General features: G+C 37.1%; 1 long non-coding RNA gene across 1 annotated transcript in view; it reads right to left on the bottom strand.

Moving 5' to 3' along the window:
* Positions 1-23,589, bottom strand: part of LOC111768915 (uncharacterized) — a 53,019-nt gene that overhangs the window by 9,228 nt on the left and 20,202 nt on the right. The gene's annotated exons all lie outside the window — the stretch shown is intronic.

Below are 23,589 nucleotides of genomic sequence, written 5' to 3'. Positions count from 1 at the left end.
TGAAAATAAACTTTAAGGAGATAAATTCAGTGTATCCCTAAATAAGTTGCAGCTACTGTTAGCTTTTTTTTTTTAATTGAAAGATGGAAAGCTTCAAATGTCCTCCAGGAAGAAGTCGTCCAGGATAAGAAAGATGGGGACAAGGAATATAGAATTCCAAAGTAATTCATTGAAATCCACAACAGAGTTTGTGTGGGAGGAGAAAATAGAGACAGGAAGTGAAAGTATATAAACATTAAACTGCACTGTGACAATATGTATCTTTTTTGTGTAATAGCCTTCAGACATAGTATAGCAAACATAATGGCTAAGGGCTTGGGTTCTAGAACCAGAACTGTATTTGGATACCAGCTGAGCCATGACTCTGAGTTTCCTAAATTGCATTATTTAACCTATGTGCCTTAGCCTTCTCATCTGTAAAATGGGGATAACAGTACTACTTGCAATATGGTCATAAGAGTATAAAGAGAAAATCCATATGAAGCAATTAGAACAAGCCTGACAACACAGAATCAAGACCTGATAATAGTAGTAGTGGTTAGTGTGGCAGCCAAGTTGCCACTAAAAGTATGAGCTCAGGCTACCTCTCCATCATATAGGAGCACAATGCATTCTACATAAATGTTAAATAATAATGATATTTCTTCTATTTTATATGATAAGTATAAATATAGTACCCAAAAGAGTCTCATGCATCCTTTTGATACGTAGTAAACATTTAGTGATGTGACATATACACCAAAATCTTTCAAAATTGAGCTATTTTTGAGATTTGTGAATTCAAACAATAGGCTAAAACAAGGAAACATGCATATTTGCAAAGGTTTAGCTTTTTTCCAAGAAAAAAATTTGGAGGTGGTAGTTCCCATAATTAGCTAAATATTCAATCCAAACCTCTGGTTATTTTAGCTGTGAGCATCCAGTCCTGTTATTGGTCTTTAAATAAGATATACTAAAAATGATTGCTACTTGCTGAGCGGTTATTTTGATCTTTTGTGTTGTTATAATGATATGTAAAAAGGTGTAGAATATTCCTAGGGATCTCTGTACTGGCAGTTGTGATAGTCACTCTGCAAAATAAAATAATAGTACTAAACAGTACTATCATCCATTTCAACGTAACTGATTGACAATCACATGAATTTCTGACAGCAAAAAAGTTAAAAATTCTTCCTTGCTATGGATAACATTATACCATAATCCAAGGAAAATGGACTGCAGAGTTCATGGTAATCTCTCTCAAGGGAGAGAAAAACTGTACTGGTTAGAACAGAAGGGAGCATTGGTGCAACAGCGTTTGAAGCGCACAGGAAGAGAAACATGAATAATTATAATAAACAAGCAATAGAACAAACATGCCGCACTTAACTCCCTATTATTCTGAGTCGTGTAACTAGATACCTACATTAGCAATTGATCTGTCCAAGAAAAAAGCCAGTTTTAAGAGATTTAGGAGGCATGCGTAATGTCTGTATCATGTGCTTTAGCTTGACTTTCATCTAATGTTTTTCATAAATAATTGAAATGCAAAAAAATGTTAGATAAAACAAGGGGCAATAGGTATATAGAAAAGATTCAGAGCTTGTTGACAATTTTGAAAACCTGGTAGAAGTGAGCTGAAATTATTCCTTTTTCAGATGTAATGTTTGCTGACATGTCCTAGTTCTGATTTTGTTTCGTACATGACAAAACATCTTCTATTTAACTTCCACAAGGTGACTCTAGCAACAGCTTGGAATGTCTTTATGAACCAATCAGAATAATGAAAAGCAAAGACAAACGATTTGACTAAATGAAAGAAGCCAGTTGGAAAAGGCTACATACTGTGCAGACTAGCAGGTGGCTCCAACGGAAATATTTCAACTCAGTCAGAACATATTGAGATTTCTTAACCCTAGAGAATTTTAAATAGAATTGATTTTAACTACATTAGACCCCTAGCAAAATGTGGATGAGAACTACCAAAGAAAACTTCTTTAATATATTGAAGGAAAGAATGCAGTTCACAGACAAGGTCTGAGAAAGATTCCTGATAAATTGAGACTACAGGAAAGTGGAGTTTCCAGCCTTCCCAAAAGGTCACCCAAACCCCATCTACTTTTGGTCTTTCCACAGAGTTTTAGCGATGCTGACACCTTCACTTCCACCTCAGCCTGTGAAATCAAATCCATGAATTTAAAGCTTTTCTCGCTCCCGATTAATCTCTAGGGTGTCAAACTTAGCAAATTCAGTTTATGTTCAAAGAGAACTAAATATGATACACGAGTTAGTCATTCATTCATTCAATAAATATTTACTGAGCACCTTCAGCTGCCAGTTCCTGTTTCAGACACTGAAGACACAGACAAATGCTTTCCCCCTCGGAGCTTTTATTTGGGGAGGAGACAAAAATGATGACATGTGAATGATTATAAATATCAGAGCAATATTATATTAATTTTATCATACATTATAAATCATGCACATGTTATATGTATTAGATTGTTTTATTATATATTATATTACCTACATTATATACTATTTTATTTTATGATACTTAGGTAGTTTCAGGGTGTACCACGCAAAAGCTTCGTAATTTTTGTTCATCACTTAAAATTAGTGACTTGAGGTTGTACACATTTTTTCCTGCAAATTTTTGTAACTCTAAATACACTTACTCTAGTCATTCATTGGAATAACTTATAAGCTGCTTTGCCAGAGAAATCACTCAGGAGTTAACTTTTCATTCTAAATAGTTATTTGACTTCTCACTACTACAAATGAGCGATTTAAAAAAAAAAAAAAAATTTAAAATAGTCATTTTGCTTTGGCAGTTTAGGCCAAAGATTTAATGAGGCAAAGATTAAAATTTATAGTTAAAGATTTGCACTTCTGGGTGAAGCTAGGATATTATCATTTGTCCTTAATATTATTCTTAATATTGGAAATCAAGAACTAATTTTGTAATAAAATTTTATGGATGAGAAATAAGTATAAAAACTCCATAGGAAATATCTTTTTTTCTTAAAACATTCTGTGAAGCTCACAATGACCAGACTTCTAAATGTCAAATATTTTGATTCTTTTTAAGAAAATAGTAAAGATAGAATTCCCTTGTAATCTCCCTAAACAGCTCAGCACATCTTGATATATTGGTTCTATCTGATGCCCTCAGCAGAATCAGCTTTGATAAGGATTGGGAGAAAACAGAAGTGGGAAAAGAATTCCTCCATGCTTCATTTTCCTGCCTAATTTATTTCCTTTTATATATTCATCTTACTCTAACCATCTTCATTTCGACCCTAAATTCAGAACAAAGATTGATAACTGGTTTAGAGTCACCTAATTTGGCCCTGGCACTTGCAACTAAAAAAAAAAAAAGATGCATTTATCTCTAAAGAATCACACATTGTCCATTTATTTTAGAGCCAAATGGGTCTGCCTCCTACAAACCTCAGCCAGAATACCACCTAGAGCTGGGTTATGGGCACAGAGAGATCTGGAAGGGAGCCAGGGAGAATTAGCAAAGCAATCTACTTCAGCTTCCTGACTCTAAGCCACAGCCTATACTAGAAATCTGAAGAATGCAGGCAGAAGTGAATCTTTGCAAGCAAGCACATTTTAAATTTTTCCCTTTGAAATAAAGTTAAAATTCACTAACTCTCCTGCCTTAGAGCTAGAAGGGGCATGATTAACTTGGCGTAAGGAAGCCAACGTTTGTGTAGAAAAACAAAGCCCTTTAATCTGCACAAAGCTGAGAAATCATTATGGCAGCTTAAAATGGCAGCCTTTGGCATTTTTTCCCTATTAGCATTTCGTCCTGTCCAGTTATTCCCTCCTAGAATAAGAGAACTCTTTTTTCCTTCCCTGCTTCTGTTATCTTGGGAGCTAAAACCAACAAAACTAATCTCTTCCTCTTTATAAGACCAATAAAGCAAATTAGACATGACATTGAAAGCACTTAAAGAAATCTGAGCTCTGTTTTTCAGAGTGCAAGACCATCTTATGCCTTTAAGAACTGTCAGAAGATGTAAACGTACGAATATACACACAGCAGCATCATATTAAGTAAAATCATGAGTTTAGATCTGCTTCGCCGTTCCAGGGTTTCGCTGGTATGGATCCTGGGTGCAGACATGGCACCGCTCATCAGGGCACAGTGAGGCGGCCTCCCACATGCCACAACTAGAAGGACCCACAACTAAAAATTATACAACTATGTACTGGGGGGATTTGGGGGAGAAAAAGCAGAAAAAAAAAGAAGAAGAAGATTGGCAACAGTTGTTAGCTCAGGTGCCAATCTTTAAAAAAAAAAACAATGGAAAAGTAAGAAGTCAAATTGAATATCCTCTTTTTTGAAGTATACACTTGCATTTTCCATCTATTTTTAAATTGGGCTTTCAGCACATCAGCAGAAACGTCAAACTAGGAAATTTTGAAAACCCACTTCTCCGTAAAAGAATAGGAACACTGGCAAAATCGTCGAAAGCAACTTTTTCAGAACTCTGGAAATTAACCAAAGGAACAGTTATTCAAGAAAATTGGGTGAATCTTAGTAAGAACAGCCAGCTCCTTAGTAGCTTTGAAAACCAATAGTCCCACAATCACAGTGAGAACCAGCAGCCTAAAGGGGGAAGGACAGGTTTGGAACTCTCCAAAAGCCCTGTTTCCAAAAAATTGTCTGTCAATTCCTTGGAAAACCCATTTGCAAAGCTGTCTTTATCTGGCCTGACTCGGAGCTCACCCAGTGCAAACAGCCTTTTTCCTGGGGTTGTTTGCAATTATTTAACATTGCAGCTGCCTGAAGCAGAGTTAATAGTTGGGATAAACAAGACAATCAAGAAATTTAAAAGAAAAAGCTGGGGAATAAGATGTCCATAATGGACTTTGTAAAACTCCAACATATTTCTGGGAATCAACAAGCCACATGCATGTACAGGGCTGTGAGCATCCGAGGGCTGCGAACGACCAGGGCTGCACACAAATCCTGAGCCCTCACCTCTGACTGACCTTGAGGCTCTGCATCAGCAGAAAGTGACAGCTAAGGCACTGTTGCAAGTTAAGGCCTGCCTGAATCTTAAAGGCATGTCCCGACAGGCAAACAGAGGCCCTCAGGAAAGGCTGGGAGATTTATTGGTCCAAGGCATCTAAAGAAATTTCTGTGCAATCATTAGATGACCACTAAGCTAATCGAGCAGAGACTTCAGTTCCACACATGACAAAGAATATAGACTTTGCTGATTTAGTTCAGGAAAGTCGCTAAACAAATAAGCAGCAGCAGCAAAAGTACCACCAACACAACAAGTTAACAATGACAAACCCAGGGGAAGGCGGAGAATGTGAACCTGATAAGATATGATTTCTTATTAGAAACTATGGAGGACAGAGGTGGGGGGATGACATATTCAGATATTGAAAGAAAGACTGAACCAAGAATTCTATATCTAGAAAACTAACCTTTAAAAATGAAGGAGAAATTAAAACTTTCTCAGATAAACAAAAACTGAAAGAATTTGTTGTGAGCATACCTTCTTACAGGAAATGCTAAGAGAGCGCTTAGGCTGAAATGAAAGGACACTAGAGAGTAACTCAAATCTACTTGAAGAAATAAAGAACACCAATAAAGATAACCAAATCAGTTAATATAAAATACCAATATAAATGTATTTTTTGTTTTTAATTCCTCTTTTTCTCCTACATAATTTAAAAAACAATGGCGTAAAGCAATAATTTTAAATCTGTGTTGATAGACACATAATGTGTAAAGATGCAATCTGTGTGACATAGTAGCACAAGTAATGAGGATGGAAAGGAGATATTTAGGAGCAAAGGTTTTGCATACTATTGAAACTAAATTGGTATTAACCCAAACTGGATTTTTACAAGTTAAAATGTTAATTGCAAGCCCCAGGGCAACCACTAAGAAAATAACTCAAAAAATACAATAAAAGAAGTGACAAGGGAATTAAAATAGAACACTAAAACTCTCTATTAACACAAAGGAAGGCAGTAAGGGAAGCGTTGAGGGAGAAAAAAAGACGTAAGACATATAGAAAATAAGCAACAGAAAGGCAAACAGAAACGCTACTTTATCAATGCACTGGAATGTCAGTCTTTTTCTTCCCTTTTTTTGAGTTATTCATCAGAGAAATGAGAATTAAAACAGCAATGAAATATCACTAGACCACCATCAGAATGGCCATATTTGAAAAAGACTGACTATAACTAGTGTAGTCAAAGATACAGAGCAAAGGAAATTCTCATACATTGCTAGCAAGAATGTGAATTTGTACAATTACTTTGAAAATATGTTTGTCAGCATCTATTAATGCTAAACATATATGAATTCTATGACCAGAAATCCTGCATAGGCATACATACACAAAAATGAGTGTTTATAACCATCAAAAGACATTTATATGAATGTTCAAATATAGGGTATTCATAATAGCCTCAAACAGGAAGCAACAGAAAAATCCATCACAGTTAAAAAGGATAAATATTGCAGTATAGATATACACAACACAATACTATGCACAAGAAAGAACAACTTACTGATACATGTGTCATCATGGAGAATCTCACCAACATAATGATGAGCTAAAGAAGCTAGATATCAAAGATTACATATTGTAGGAATGAATTTATGAAGCTTAACAACAGGAAAAACTTAATTCTTTTAATAAAAGAAGACTGGTAATCTTTTGGGAGGTTATTGACTTTGAGGGGCATAAGGGAGAATTCTAGGGTACCAGAAATATTTTGTATCTTAACCCGGGTGGTGTTTACATGGAAGTGCAAATATGTCTTTTTGAGCTGTGTGGCTTTCTCACTGTACTGTATATTTATTAGGCGTCAATAATGTAATAAGTAACAACAAGACTCAGGATTACGGAGATCAGCCACTATCTGCAGGTGGCTCAGCTGCAGTGTCATCTTATTACTTTGTTTCCTGCTGCTTCTTTGCTTTTGGTTCTTGGGAATTTCCCTTAATTTCTTGCAAGCTTTGCGTGGCATTCAAAAGATATTTCTTAAATTTCACTCAACAGACATTTTATATCAGGTTTAGTTTTTCAGGATATCTGGTCACCTAATTGCTGGGCACTCAATGGACGCAGCATGTTTTCCGTCTAGGGATCTCCTGTAACTTCGTCTGACAGTCGCAAAAACTAAGGTCACTCTAATAAAACAAAGGCTTCCAAAATAATTTTTTTTCTCCATTTCTAAAGCCTCCCAGAGCAAACCTAGAAATAGCTAAAAAAAGTAGTAGAGAAATGGAAAAAAATATTTTATCCAAGAAGACTCATTAAGTCTGAGACTTAAGTGTGTAAATTTAGATGTTCTGATTCTTTTATATAAGAGTAGTTATTTGTTGATCTAATGGAAACCTCTTTTTCCTACTGCATTGTAATTGCATTTCACTAACAACTCAAAGCTATCTGAGAATTTGGATGGACTATAAATCCATTAATCATTTATCTTTAGAGGAATGACTTGAAATGAAGGATGCAATATGAACAGCTCTCTTTTCTTCAACTTGCAATAAGTCTAAAGGTTTTTCTTTTCTTCATCATTTAGACAACCCATTCTCTTTACAACCTATCTCAGACTAGAAATGAGCTGATAGATATAATATTTACCCTGTCCCTCAATTAAAAAAAAATCTCAGAGCCTTCTTGTTTCTTTCCCTTGCATAGATACCCAATTCATCAACAAATACTATTGGTTCAACCTGTAGAATATAATCCAAATCTGCCCATTTCTCTTCATCTCTACCATCTTCACTCTAGTCCTAACCCCCTTTTTGTTTTGCTTGGACTGTTGTAGTAGCCACTGAACAAGTCTTTCAGATCCAGTTTTGATTCCCTACGGACTGTTCTCCACAGATCAAACAGAGGGATTCTTTGAAACTTTAATTTTGATCAATCTGTTCTCCCTATTGCCTCAATTCTTCTTAAGGTTGTTTAGCATGAAAGGCAGACTTTTTAGCACTCTCAAAAGAGCCTTACGTGATCTGGCCTCTTTGTATCTGTAGTACCCCACGTCAAAACACCCTCTTCTAAAACTCACATCACTTCAGTTCCACTCTCTTTCTGTTCTTCAATCCAGTTAGTCTACTCTTGCATCAGGGCCTCCGCTCTTGCTCTTCTCCACCTAGAACATCCCTCTGATTCAGAACACAGCTGTGCCTTCTTAGATTTCAGCTCAAATGTCTCCTCCTTAGAGATGCCTTCCCTAATCAGTCTACTGAAAGCAATCCCACTTCCTTAGTCACTCTCTACCACATTAAAGTGTTTTACTTTCATCTCACCATTTACTATTATCTAAAATTATGATTTTATCTATTTGTTTACTTATCTCCTTTCAATTGATAATATAACCCCATGAGGTACAGACCTTATTTATTTTAGCTATCTCCATCCCTAGAAGGCCTGACATCCAGCAGATGCTCAGTAAATATCAGTTAAATAGATTATTGCAGAGCCCTGAACTTCATCAGTTTGGCTTGAAAAGGAAAAGCTCTGATGGACAAATACCATGACAAGGCCAGCGTCTGCTCATAAGTTTAATGTTACCTTTTCCATGGTTCTGTGAATTTAAAAGAGAAATCCTAGGAATATATAGTGAGAGAGGGATGGCAGGGAAGGACTTTCCTGAAATTCTTTCATTCATAGCACATTATGGGGCCATGTATGGCTATTTTTGTTTTCTTCATAAGTCAAAAGCAAATCACCTCCTAAATCAGCCCATCAGGAGATAAACAACCACAAAAGGAATGCCCACCAGTGGTGTACTGATAAATATTTGATAACTGGCTCTCCTGGAGAAACAACTCTTACTTCTATGTACTTTTTGTTGGTTTCTGTGGTGTAAATACTCCCACTACAGCCAATTTCAGGCAAACTACTTGAAGTCACTGAATGTGGAGGTAGGAGGAGATGGGCACCATTAGCCCTCTCCAGCTGGTCCAAACTGGCTCCAGCACACCGCTGACTTCTACCATGTTCCAAGAACAGTGTGAAGCATTTTATATTTAGTCTCTCCTATCTTAGAGCAGTCCATAAAACTGATTTGTTAGTCATATGTCAGAAATGAGGAAATAAACTTAGTAACTTGCCCAAGGGTACACATCATAAAAGGGATGAAGCCAGAGTTCAAAGCCAGGTCTCCTGACTCAGGAACCACATCTTTCATTAGTTCCAGGGAGTGGTAGTCAAAAAAAGCCACACGAAAAAAACCCCAGCAACAAAAAAACTAACAAGACTTTAGTTAAATATCAAGCAGCTTCTTACGAGCATGTCTATTTTCTGAATATGCTGGATGTCTCACAGATAACGCAAATTTTATTGCTAGCATCAACTATATGTGGAATATGTAATTAGATGGATTAAGAATCCTAAAAGTGGAAGATTAATCAAAGTTCAGTGCACCAGCAAAATCTTGGAACACCTCTCTCTACTCCTCTTCTTGCTTTTTTCTCTAGCTCTTTTTTTGACCCCTTCCCTCTGAACATTAACATCCTAGACGTGGAGGGGAGTAGGCATAGAAAGAAAAAATGACTCAGTATCAAACACAATGTGTCTACTTGTTTGGCAATCCTGGTGAAAAACAAAAATGGATCAGTTTCTAGGATAAAACTGTCAATGAGGTAGTGAATAACTTCCATCCCTTTGAAAGATGGAGTCACCACCTGCCAGGGATAAAGTAGGAGGAGATTAGTCCTGAGCTAGACCAGTGATTCTCAGATGTTAGCACATGTCCGAATCACTGCAGATTGCTGGGCGCACTGCCAGTTTCTGATTCAGTAGATCTAAGGTGGGCCCCCAAATTTGCCTTTCTAAGAAGTTTATAGGTGATGATGAGGCTTTCGTCCAGTGACCACACTTGGAGTAGGGATGCTCCAGATGCCAAGTAGTTTGTATAACATTACAGCTAGAAAAGCACCAGTCAAGACCTCTGCTTCTCAAACTTTACTACATATTGCAATCAACTGGGGACCTTAAAACCAATGCCTGAGTCCCATCCCGGAGATTCTGCTTTAATTGTTCAGGGGTGCAGCCTGGGTTTTGGGATTTTAGAAACTACCTAGGTAATTCTAAAGTGCAGCTAAATTTGAAAACCAATAGAATTCACTCTGGATTTTAACCCATAGGTACTATATTCTTTACACATATCTCTTGGTGTCTCCTCCCAAAATTGACCCATCAGAAAAGCACTCATTCCTTCAGTTTCCTACTTTGTTTCAAGTGTGTGTTGAATAGTAGAAACTGGAGTGCCAGCTGAGAGATCCAGTAGACTGCCCCTAAGCTGTCAATTAGAAGGCTCACCTTAGGGTCTTACTTGGTCTCTGCTAATTACTGCATGTGTGACCTACTTAGTTGAATATAACATTTAACTTTTCTGTTTTGTCCCTTGTTCTGGGTAAGTATAGATAATAGAGAGCAGGATATAAAAGAACTTGGAAAAGTTTGAAGAGTTATAGGGAAGAATTATTATTTATGGGTATGATGACAGCAGTGCTTATAAAAGGTACATTATGGATGAAAAAAATTAGCACAGCTCCTAGTTTAAATATATTCTCCCAGCTCATCTGCTATATGAGAATCCTAAACAAGAATGTTAAAGATTAGCAGCTTAATGCTCTCTGCTTGCTGAAATTTCCTTGGTCCAAGGTAACCAATGTGCTTATAATTCTACAGTATAAATAAGCAACATCTCCTTCTATCTTACATGTGTGTCTCCTCATAGAATCCACCCATCAAGGAGAGAAGCTATGAATCTCCCATGTATATGCTTATTTAACTAAGGGCCATTGCCTAACGTTTTATTTCTCTGTATATGTGAGGTTAAACATGTTACCTACTTTCCATTGCTAAAAACAAGATGACAGACAACTCAGATTCCATAAGATGCTTTAAAATAATACTATAGCAAAGAGAGAAATTATGGTTCCATTTTGCCCTGCAAGTTTTTTAAATTCCTTATATAATGGCTCCCTCTTCTGGTCAGTGAAATAAAGACTTCTCAGGCTCCAAAATGCAGTTGGAGTTCGTTTCACAAATAATTAAACTCATCTAGTATGAGTCAGAAAAGTCCCACAGACTTGACTAATTACTTCCTTGAGAATTTTATTTATCATTTAAATTGACCCCAGTCTCTCTAATGCTGCCATGGAAAGACAAATGGTGCTGTGTATATCTTGCTTCCTCTCATTTCCTTTGTCATCTCTCCTCAGTCTTGCCTCTTGATACTTCTGCTGGCGCTCAGCTCCTGCTGCTACCCCTGAGAGTTCATGCACACTTGATGTCTTATGCTCCTACCCAAATTTTCACTCTAATTTGGAAGAAATCTTATGAAATTTATGCTAAAATAGCAATGAGAAATTATGGATAGCTGCAGGGACCCACAAACAAAGTTTCGTGCCTAGAGATGGAATGTCTAGCAGAAAGCAAGCCTCTCAGTAGTAGATCTAGAACCAATATGCATATGAGATCTTTTTGGGTTTATGGGCTCAGCTTAGTAAGAATGAAGATCTACTGAAAAGCAAAGTTAACTGTAAATGAATAGTGTACTTAAATGAAAAATAACGACTGTGAACTCACTTTGGATATAAATCTCATGGAAATGTTTTACTCTCCTTGTCCCAAGTCTATTTGATGTTCCTTTAGCAAACATAACACAATTTTCCCATATTCTTTAGTTCATGCAATACAGTAAAATAGCAGACAATTTTCAACAGTATTTCAGTGTCTATCTGACCCGTACCAAATATAAATTACTGGTTCAATATAACTGAATATTAACATATACAGCTAGGTTAGTATTTTAGAAATCTAGTTTGAGCCTCGTTGTCATTATGGCTATGTTTTACTTTATATTAAGAGGAATAAAATCTTTCCTTGGAATAGGGAGGCAGTGACATACTTAAATAGAAATTATATTTTTACTCTTAATATTTACTTACAGAAATTATGAGTTATTTTTGTATGCACTGGAATGTCCTGGGCCACCATGAAAGACATTATTCACACCAAGACATATTGAATCTGTCAATATGTCTTTTGAGATAAAGCTTATGCAAGAAGTTAGCAGAATAATAAAAAAAAAGTTAGGAAGAGACATCAAACCCTCTTCTCTATAATGTCTCTATAAGAAATAGAAAACTTCTGCTACTGTCTTATGCCACCACTATGGCTGCGAAAAATCTCAGTCTCTTCTACTAATTTAGTGTTAAGATATTTTAGATAGTTTTATTAAAATGAAAGGACAAGAATTCATTACCTCAAAAGTATAGTAAATAAACTGTAAAAAAGAATAAAGAATAGTATATAAATACTTTAGCATCAAAATAATCATCGAGCCTCCTTTGAATCTCCGATGGGCACAGCATTGTCACTAACTTACTAACAAAGTCTTACATTCTCTGATATAAAATGTATGAGGAAAAGAAATAACCAGTGAAATTTTGTAAGATAATTAATTCAACAGATATTCAACAGGATATTTATTGATTGCCTACTATATTAAGAACTGTTCTAGACACGGAGGGGAATAAAACAAAACAGACAAAAGTTCCGGACTTTAATAATAATAAAAACAAGAATAACAATAGCTAACAGTAGTTGAGCATGTATTACTAAATCCTAAGTGATCTATTCAACTAATTTATTCTTCAGTTAAGTCTTGTAACAAATTTCTTCTTTGTCCCTATCTTTTCTTTGTTGTCCTTCACTTTCCTCATTTGTAGTAAGAAACTTCACAATGGTCCAAGTTCATTCTAAGCAATGCGGCAGAAAGGAGGATCACAGGTGGAGGGGAGGATGCTGACGATGAGCATGCTTCTCTTATAAATTCCACGTGCCTGAGTCCTCCTCCTCACTGCACCTTGTTAGGACAGCCCCGAGCAGCACTCGGCTGTCTGGGGATTTAGTATGTACACAGCACTGAGATCGATCTTAAAAGAAGCCTGTTATCATGGTCCCACTTAAATGACTCAAAGTCAAGAGAACTAAGAGAGGAAAAGTAAAGTCTGGAACAAGCAAGCTAGAACCGTGAGGGAAACCAGGTCAGGAACACCTTGGTCGACAACTATAAGTTCCACAGATCTCACTGTAAAAGGCCCCCTGTAGGTCTGATGAAAGGAAATGGAACTAGAACGTATGTATTTGTGGACAGCAGGGTTTGCCCTATCTGGTAGTAGGTCAGTCTTGAATTATGACTTGGCCTCCAAAGATATAAAAGGCAATCAGTCTACAGCTCTGGATTCCATGACCTTACAGGTTGCTCACTCTGCTTATAGATAGCTCTCTTTGGTTGTTCCTCAGACGGGCAGAAGGGCTCTGGGGAGCTGCATCCACTCACTCACTTGTGTCTGTATCTGGTTTTTAACCTGCATCGCTTGTTGCTGGTTTGGTATAAACCAAAGTGAGAGCAACTGTGAACCAAATCTCAGCGCACATTCACTAGTCATTGATCACAGACCAGTCCTCTGCAGCCTGGCCAGCTCAGGTAGGCTTCTTGAACACATCTCACCAGGCTAGACAAATCTCGCTGGTCGTCTCACAGGGGTCTGCCTTGCCTCATGTGTTTGGGGGAACACATTGTACTACAGAAACATACATTTATTATTTCCTTGAAATCTAGGATTAATTCCTCAGACCGCAAAAGCAACGTGTTCTTTGTAGAAATTTGAAAGACACAGAAACCCAAAAAGAAGAAAAAAATAGTCATAATCCCTTAAAATAAACAATTATTTCATTTTGATTCATTTCCTCCCATTCATTCCTTCTATGCAGGTAAAGTTGATTTTTGTGTTTTCATGTGGTCTTGATAGGGTCATGGTATTATACAGTAACCCAAGAGGATTTTTTCTTAAAACTGTCAGCTGTCAGCTCAGTGCTATATTTGGTTGATCTTACAGATCTTTCTCTCACTCTCTTTCTCTCTGCCTCTGTCTTTCTCTGTGTGTCTCTATCTGTCTCTCTCTCTCTGTCTCAGTAGTGAAGGCATTGGTGCTGATGAAAAGTCCCCACTCCCCAGAGCCACCATATGGATGCTGTACTATTTAATTTAATTTATTTGGATACAGTGGGCAGGGGAATGAAGCTGGATTTTGCGTGCTGCTTCTTAGCAGTGGCAGAGTAAAAACCATCAGCAAGTTCTGCTTCCAAATGTTAGTCCTTCTAGGGGAGACACTCCTAGATAAAATGTATATGGGAACCCTCAATTACAAACAATTACTAAACCAGCTCTCTAGTCCTAGGGGCAGGCCCCATGAGATTCAAAGTTCCATCATAGGTAGCCTCACATATCTGGTCATGTATTGTCCCTACAATCACAGTAAGAGTGAGTCTATGTATATGTATTTAAAAATATTTTCCAAAGGGAGGAGGTTGAAAATATTTCTACTTATTTTAACCAGTTTTTAACTCTTTAAAACTCTTATCAAGTTCATGTGTATATAAGTTCATAAAAATGTGCAGAAGCATATACATCATACACTAATGTTTCTAAATAATGGTATTTGGGTGTGTTTTCTTAATTTTTTTGTATTTTATGAATTTCACTTTTTGTTTGAATATTTTTAAAATTAAGTATGTTACTTTTATCAGCAGAAAAAGACATGTTTTCTAGTTTATTTTAAAAACCAGACAAAACAAAACCTTTATGAGATTAAGTTCAGCAAAGCCCCTCGCCTGGTGGTATTTGTGTCTATGCCCCAGTGAGTGGGCGGTGGAGGACCGACAGTGGTGCCAGCACAGGGAGGAACAAACGCAGAGCATCACATTGAGCAAACACAGGCTCCCCTATGGGGCAGGGCTTATTTGCCAAGGGCTTATTTGCTTGGCAACAACTGAAATGATACGTAGAAAATGACATGGCATTTATCTTTCTGAATATGGCAGCAACATAAATAATATCTTCTTTTTCAAGGCTCATGTCAGAGATTTATATGCCTTCCTTGCCTCAGTTAATGGATCTTGTACAGCTTTAATCAAAACTATAAAGTCGCTAGGTAAATAGCATGCTACCTGATTCACATCAAATTCCTGACGATACTTGAAGGCTATGTGTTCTTAATCACTAAAAAATAATACCACACTGCCCACTACAGAGGCCAAGGCTTATGATAAAAGACTTAAATCGATATTAAAATTGGAGAAAATATACCTGTCTGGACAAAACCTTCACCAAATAGATATTAGATTGTGAGTTATTGTAATATTACAGTACTGATTATCCTTTTTTCTTTTTTCACAGCTTTACTGAGATAGAGTAGACATATAACATTGTGTAGGTTTAAGATGTACAATATGATGATTTAATACATGTATATACAGAGAAATTTTTCACCACAATAAGGTTAGGTAACACATCCTTCACCTCCCGTAATTACCATTTTGTTGTTGTTATGGTGAGAACATTAAAGCTCTGCTCTCATAGCAGCTTTCAAGTATGTCATACAGTATTGTTAACTAGAGTCAGCAAGCTGTACCTTAGATCCCGAGAACTTACTCATCTTTTAGCTGAAAGTTTGTACCCTTTGACCAACGTCACTCCATTTCCCCTACCCCTCAACCCCTGGCAACCAGCATTCTAATCTCTGTTTCTGTGAAATCTATGTTTTGATATTCCACATATAAATGAGATTATACAGTACTTGTCTTTCTCTGTCTGACTTATTTCACTCAGCATCATGTCTTCAAGGTCCATCCATGTTGTTGCAAATGGAGGAATTTCCTTTGATTTTATGACTGAATGATATTCCATTGGATATATTACATGTATATATACACACCACATTTACCACATCTTCTTTATCCATTCATCTGTTGATGGACATATAGGTTGTTTCTGTCTTGGCTATTGTGAATAATGCTGCAGTGAACGTGGAAGATAGCTCTTTGAGATAATGCTTTCATTCCCTTTGGATGTATACCCAGAAGTGAAATTGCTGATCACATGGTAGTCCTATTTTTAATTTTTTAAGCAATCCATACTGTTTTCCATAGTGGCTGCACCAATTTACATTCCCAGCAACAGTGCACCAGAGTTCCCTTTTCTCCACATCCTCACCAGCATTTGCTGTAATAGCCATTCTTTTGGGGAATAACCATTTTAACAGGTGTGAGATGATACCTCATTGTGGTTTTGATTTGCATTTCCCTGATGATTAGTGATGTTGAGTATCTTTTCATGTACTTGTTGGCCATTTGTATGTTTTCTTTGGAAAAATGTCTATCCAAATCCTCTGCTCATTTTTTAATCAGATTGCTTGGGTTTTTTTTTTTTTGATATTGAAGTATATGTGTTCCTTATATGTTTGCAATTAACACCTTATCAGATGTATGATTTGCAAATATTTTCTCCCATTCTTTAGGTTGTTTTCTCATTTTGTTGATTGACTTTTGCTGTGTAGAAGCTTTTTAGTTTGATGTAGTCCCACTTGTTGATTATTGCTTGTGCCTTTGGTATTACATTAAAAAAAATCATTGCCAAGACTGATGTCAAGGACTTACTCCCAATGTTCTCTTCTAGGACTTTTATGGTTTCAGGTCTTACATTTAAGTCTTTAACCCATTTTGAGTGAATTTTGTGGCTGGTGTAAGATGGGGGTCCAATTGCATGTGAATGTCTAGTTTCCCAGCACCGCTTCTGAACACTTTCCTTTTCCTGTTGAGTATCCTCGGCTCCCTTGTTGAATATTAGTTGACCATGTATAAGAGGGTTTATTTCCAGGCTCTTAATTCTATTCAAGTGGTCTATTTTTATGTCTCTTTTTGTGCTAATACTGTACTGCTCTGATTACTATAGTTTTGTAATACTGTTTGAAATCAGGAAGTGTGATGCCTCCAGCTTCATTTTTCTCAAGATTGCTTTGGCCATTCAGAGTCTTGTGGTTCCATATGAATATTAGGATTGTTTTATTCTAGTTCTGTGAAAATGCCATTGGAATTTTGATAGGGATGATAGGAAATGTATTGAATCTATAGATGGCTTTGGGTAGAATGAACATTTTAACATTAACTCGTCTGATCCATGAATACAGGATATCTTTCCATGCATTTGCGTGTTCTTCAATTTCTTTCATCAATGTCTTAGAGTTTTCAGTGTATAGATCTTTCACTTCCTTGGTTAAATTTATGTCTAAGTATTTTATTGTTTTTGATGATATTGTAAATGGGGTTGTTTTCTTTATTTCTTTTTCAGATAGTTTGTTGTTAATGTATAGAAATGCAACTGATTTTTGTATGCCGATTTTGTATCCTAAAACTTTAGTGAATTTGTTTATTAGTTCTAACATTTTTGGAGGAATATTTAGGACTTTCCATATACAAGATAATGTCATCAGCAAACAGAGATCATTTTACTTCTTCCTTTCCAATTTGAATGCCTTTTATTTCTTTTCGTTACCTAATTGCTTTGACTAGGACTTCCCGTACTATGTTGAATAGGAGTGGTGAGAGTGAGCACCCTTGTCTTGTTCCTAATATTAGAGAAAAAGCTTTCAACTTTTCACTGTTGCATATGATATTAGCTACAGATTTTTTAAACGACCTTTATTATGTTGAGATATGTTCCTTCTATATCCAGTTTGTTGAGTTTTTATCGTGAAAGGATGTTGAATATTTCCAAATGCTCTTTCTGCATCTACTGAGATAATCATATGATTGTTGTCTTTCATTCCTTAATATGTTATATCACTTTGACTGATTTGCATATGTTGAACCATCCTTGCATCCTAGAGATAAATCCCACTTGATGATGTTGTATGATCCTTTTAATGTGAATTAAAAGTTTACTAGTTGAATTCAGTTTGCTAGTATTTTGTTGAGAATTTTTGCCTCTATATTTATCAGGGCTATTTGCCTGTAGTTTTCTTTTCTTGCAGTATCTTTTTCTGGCTTTGGTATCAGGGTAACTCTGGCCTTGTAAAATGAGTTTGGGATTGTTCCCTCCTCTTCAAGTTTTTGGAAGAGTTTGAGAAAAGAATGGCAATTATTCTTGTATGAATGTTTGGTAGAATTCACAATGAAGCCATCTGCTCCTGGGCTTTTCTTTGTTGGGAGGTTTTTGATTACTGATTCAATCTCCTTACTTGTTACTGATCTGTTTGAATTTTCTATTTCTTCATTATTGACTCTTGGTAGGCTGTATGTTTCTAGGAATTTATCCATTTCTTGTGGGTCATCCAATTTTTTGGCATATAATTATCATAGTAGTCTCTTAGGATCCTTTGTATTTCTGTGGTATTTGTTGTAATGTCTCCTTTATCTTTTATAGTTTTTTTATGTATTGTCTATATTTATTTTTTATTTTTTTATTGTGGTGACATTGGTTTATAACATTATGTAAATTTCAGGTGTACATCACAATATATTTCTAATTCTATGTAGATTATGTCATGTTCACCACCCAAAGACTAATTACAATTCATCACCACACACACGTTCCTAATCACCCCTTTCGCCCTCCTTTCTCCCCCCTTCCCCTCTGGTAACCACCAATCCAATCTCTGTTTCTATGTCTTTGTTTGTCATTGTTTTTATCTTCTACTTATGAGTGAGATCATACAGTATTTGATTTTCTCCCTCTGATTCATTTCACTTAGCATAATACCCTCAAGGTCCATCTGTGTTGTCACAAACGACCAGATTTCATCATTTCTTATGGCTGAGTAGTATTCCATTGTGTATAGATACCACAGCTTCTTTATCCATTCATTCTTTGTATCATTTATAATTTTATTTATTTGAGTCCTCTCTTTTTTTCTTGGTAAGTCTAGCCAAGGGCTTGTCAATTTTGTTTACCTTTTTTAAAAAACAAATCAATTACATAAATCTTTTCTATTGTTTTCTATCTCTGTTTCTCTGATCTTTGTTATCTCCTTCTTTCTGCTAACTTTGGGCTTAGTTTTTTCTCCTTATTCTATTCCTTGAGGAGTAGAGTTATGTTGTTTATTTGAGATTTTCCTCTTCTGAATATAGGCATTTATTGCTATGAACTTCCCTTTTAGCACTGCTTTTGCTGCATACCATACGTTTTGGTATGTTGTGTTTCTATTTTCATTTGTTTCAAGATTTTTTTTTTTTTTTGGCTGAGGAAGATTCTCCCTGAGCTAACATCTGTTGCCAATCTTCCTCTATTTTGTATGTGGGTCGCCACCACAGCATGGCCACAGATGAGTGGCGTAGGTCTACGGCCAGGCCACAGAAGCAAAGCACGCCAAACTTAATCACCAGACCATGGGGCCTGCCCCTGTTTCAAGATATTTTTAAATTTCTCTTTATGTTTCATCTTTGATGCATTGACTGTTTAGGAGTGTGGTGTTTAATTTCCACACGTTTATGAATTTTCCAGTTTTCCGCCTGTTATTCATTTCTAATTTCATACCATTGTGATTGGAAAAGATACTTGGTATTATTTCAATATTTTAAAATTGGCTGAGACTTGTTTTGTGACCTAACATACAATTTATCCTGGAGAATGTTTCATGTGCACTTGGGAAGAATGTATTCTGCTGCTGTTGAATGGAATGCTCTGTACATATCTGTTAGGTCCCTTTGGACTAAAGTATAGTTCACATCCAATTTTTCCTTATTGATTTTCTGTCTGGATGATTTATCCATTGTTGAAAGTGGAGAACTGAAGTGTTGCCTACTATGATTGTATTGTTGTCTATTGCTTCCATCAGATCTTTCAGTATTTGCTTAATACATTTAGGTGCTCCAACGTTAAACACATATATATTTACAATTGTTATATCCTCTTGATGATTTGACACTTTTATCATTATATAATGACCATCTTTGTCTCCTGTTACAGTTTTTGGCTTAAAATCTATTTTCCTTGATATAAGTATAGCTGACCCCTGCTCTCCTTTGATTTTCATTTGTGTGGAATATCTTTTTCCGTCCCTTCTCTTTGAGTCTATGTGTATTCTTGAAGCTGAACTCTCTTGTAGGCAGCATATAGTTGGGTCTTGCTTTTTAATCCACTAAGTCATTCTATGCCTTTTGATTAGATATTTAATATAAATTTAATATATCTACATTTAAAATAATTATTGACAGGTAAAGACTTACTTACTTGCCGTCTTGTTAATTTTTCTGGCTATTTTGTAGTTGCTTTGTTCCTTTCTTCATCTCTTGCTGTCTTCCTTTATGAATTGATGATTTTCTGTAGCAGTATATTTTGATTTCCTTTTCTATATCTTGTGTGTATCTACTATAAGTTTTTGTTTTGTGGTTACTCTGAGGCTTACTTGAAATACGTTATAGATATAACAGTGTATTTTAAGCTAATAACAACTTTGATCACATGCAAAAACTCTATCCTTTTACTCCCCCCCATATATTATATTTTTTACGTCCCTGTTTACATCTTTTTACATTATATATCCATTAACAAATTATCATAGCTATAGCTACTTTTAATACTTTTTTCCTTTAACCTATTTACTAAAGTGGTTAACATACCACCATATTACAGCATTGCAGTATTCTAAATCTGACTATTTGTACTTTTACCAGTGTGTTGTATATTTTCATATGCTTTTATTTCACTAATTAGCATCCTTTTGTCTCAGCTTGAAGAACTACTTTCAGCATTTCTTGTAAGGCTTGTCTGGTGGTGATGAGCTCTCTCAGCTTTTGTTTTTAGGGACTGTTTTTATCCTGACTTCATTTCTGAAGAACAACTTTGCTGCATGAAGTATTCTTGGTTGGCAGTTTTTTTTCTTTTAGCACTTTGAATATATCATCCCACTCTTTCCTGGCCTGCAAGATTCCTGCTGAGAAATCCAATGATAGCTTTATGGGGATTCCTTTGTATGAATAATTTTTTTTTCTCTTCCTGCTTTAAAATTCTCTCTTTGTCTTTGATTTTAGACAGTTTTACTATAATGTTTCTTGGAGAAGATTGTTTTGGGTTGAAATTTGGGAATGACCTATTAGCTTCATGAACTTGAATATCTATATCTCTCCCCTGGTTTTGAAAGTTTTCAGCCATTACTTCTTTAAATAAGCTTTCTGCCCATTTCTCCCTCTCTTCTCCTTCTGGGACTCAAGTGTTGCATAGATTATTTCTCTTAATGATATCCTATAAGTCCCATAGGCTTTCTTCATTCTTTTTCTTTTTCTCCTCTAACTGGATCACTTCAAATGATCTGTCTTTGAGCCATCTAAGTCTTCTGTTTGGTCCAATCTTCTCTGGTGGCTCTCTACTGCACTCTTCAGTTCTTCCTTGTATTCTTCAGTTTCAAAATTTTTATTCTTTTCTTTTTTGTTTTCTACCTTTTTGTGAACTTTTGATTTTGTTCTGATATTGTTTCCCTGATTTTGTCATATTGTTTATCTGTGTTCTCGTGTAGCTCTCTGAGAATCATTAAAACAAATACTTTGAATACTTTGTAGAGTAATTCATGTACCTCCATTTCTTTGGGGTCAGTTACTGGAAGCTTACAGTGTTCCTTTGATGATGTCATGATTCCCTGATTCTTTGTGATCCCTGTAGCCTTCCAAAGGTTTCTGTATACTTGAAGAAGCAGTCACCTCTTCCAGACTTTATGGACTGACTTCAGTGAAAGAAAGTCCTTTACTGTGGCTGGGGACATATTGGAATGTGCTGTGACCCCAGATCCAGCAGTACCGGGTGCCAAGTGTAGGGGTATGTGGCAGCTCCAGGACCCAGCAAAGTGTGATATTTTGTCATCTCAGGCCACTGGGTTCACCAGCAATGGCAATTGTGTGGTCCTTGGTGAGCCCTGTGGGAGTCTGCAGTGGCTTTAAGGGCTCTTGGGGGGTACTGAGCAGTGCCTCCAGGTCTAGCAGCTAGGAATGAGGGCAGGCAGTGGTGGTGGCCAGAACCAGTGGTATGTACACACTCAGCTGTCAGAGCCAGCTGCAGGAGCCTGTGTAGTAGCAGAGGCCAGTTGCAGACACATATATGAGGGGTGGGGTGGTGTTGGTAAGGCCAACTACGAGGGCCAGGACCAACTGCAGGTACACTGGCAGCTGCATGGGCCCTGGTTATCAGTATGCTCTCCTGTGGTTGCATGGTCTTGCCATGGGCACATGAAGAGCAGTGGGGGCCCAAGTCAGTCATCAGGCACAGGTACACAGCTGGAGGGGCTAGCTGAAGGTAAGCCCCGTGGTGCAGGCCAGTGACAGAAGATAAGGCCAAATCTGGGCCCACATGCAGCCATGCACGCCTCAACTGGAGGCATGCAGCACTTCCATGGCTACAGGATCTTGCCACAGGCGCAAACACATCAGTGGAGGCCAGTGACAGGCATCAGGCTGGTGGTGTGCATGTGTACAGTTGGAGAGGCCAGCTTTGAGCAAGGGCATAGCAGTGGGAATCGGCCATGGGGGTCTAGGCTTGTGCCTTGCACTTGCACAGCCACAGATGCCTGGACTGGCTAGTGATAAGGCTCCTGGACTCTGGTAGGGTGGGGAAGAGAATAGAGGAGGGGACTCAGGCAATTGGTATCTGTGAATGCTAATACCTATAAGGTGAAAACTGATAAAATCTGCAGGGGGAGTCCACGGAGACTGTGCTGATCATTTGTTTCCTCAATGGTGAAAGGTGCTGGGGGCCTCTGCAGAGCAAATCACTGGGAGTCACAGTTGCTCCTTCTGTCAGGCTAACATTGTTAACCCCTGCTCTTCTTCCTTGTTTCTAGCCACTGTCTCTATACATCTCAGCTTTGCCAGTCTCTTCAGTGAAACTGAGGCAAGTCCTTCATGCAGTGACCCAAAAGGCTGGGAAAGCTGGTTGCTCCCTTGGCTCTCTCTGCTTGGGGAGGGGAACTCTTTCTAGCAGAGGCATTCTGTCTTGGCACAGAGCAGTGCCGGCCTGATGAGGTGGGAGGATGCAGGCAAAAGGTAGCTAGTCATCTTTCTCTTTTTGTGTGGTTGCACTCAGGTTTTTTGTTCCACTGTGTTGCTGGAGTTTCTTAAGTGCACTCCTGAGCTTTCCCAGAGCTGTTTTTGTTCATGGATAGCTGTCTAATTGTTGATCTTCTGTGGGAGGATGGAGGCTGGGGTCTCCTATGCCACCATTTTCATGACAGTATTGGTTATTCTATGTCTGCACATCTCAAGTAGAAGAATTTTGAAGAATCAGACTATTTTTGACAAATAATCTGATTAAAATAGCAAGAATTCTTGTTTCTTATTATCATGATTTGTTCTGAAATCTGCAGAATAATCATTGGTAATTTTTCTGCATAAGCCCAGTACAATAAAAGCCATTTGGCTTCTTAGGAACATTATTATGCCTCTTGTATCAGTCATTTATTTCCATATCTGCTGTCACCATTCAGGACACGGTCCTCATCTCTTCATATCTAGATTGTTGCAAGAGTTTGCTGTTTTCAATCTATCAGGCATAACCTTCCCAAATTAATCTCTCTACAAGCCAATCAATGTTCATATAGATGGCGCTGCTTAAGAACAATTGGTGTGCTTCCGTTACCTACCAGATAAAATCCATATGATTATTCTGGTACTATCACTCTTATCAACTCCAACCTGCTTTATCATTTCAGTCCTTCACTATTTCCCCATTCAGTCCTCTCACCCCAATTAGTCATAGCTGTTCCCC

Source organism: Equus caballus, chromosome 18, assembly GCF_041296265.1.
Source record: "Equus caballus isolate H_3958 breed thoroughbred chromosome 18, TB-T2T, whole genome shotgun sequence".
Classification (NCBI taxonomy): Eukaryota; Metazoa; Chordata; class Mammalia; order Perissodactyla; family Equidae; genus Equus; species Equus caballus.
The sequence above is the reverse complement of the archived record's forward strand: the minus strand, read 5'-3'. Positions and strand labels throughout refer to the sequence as shown.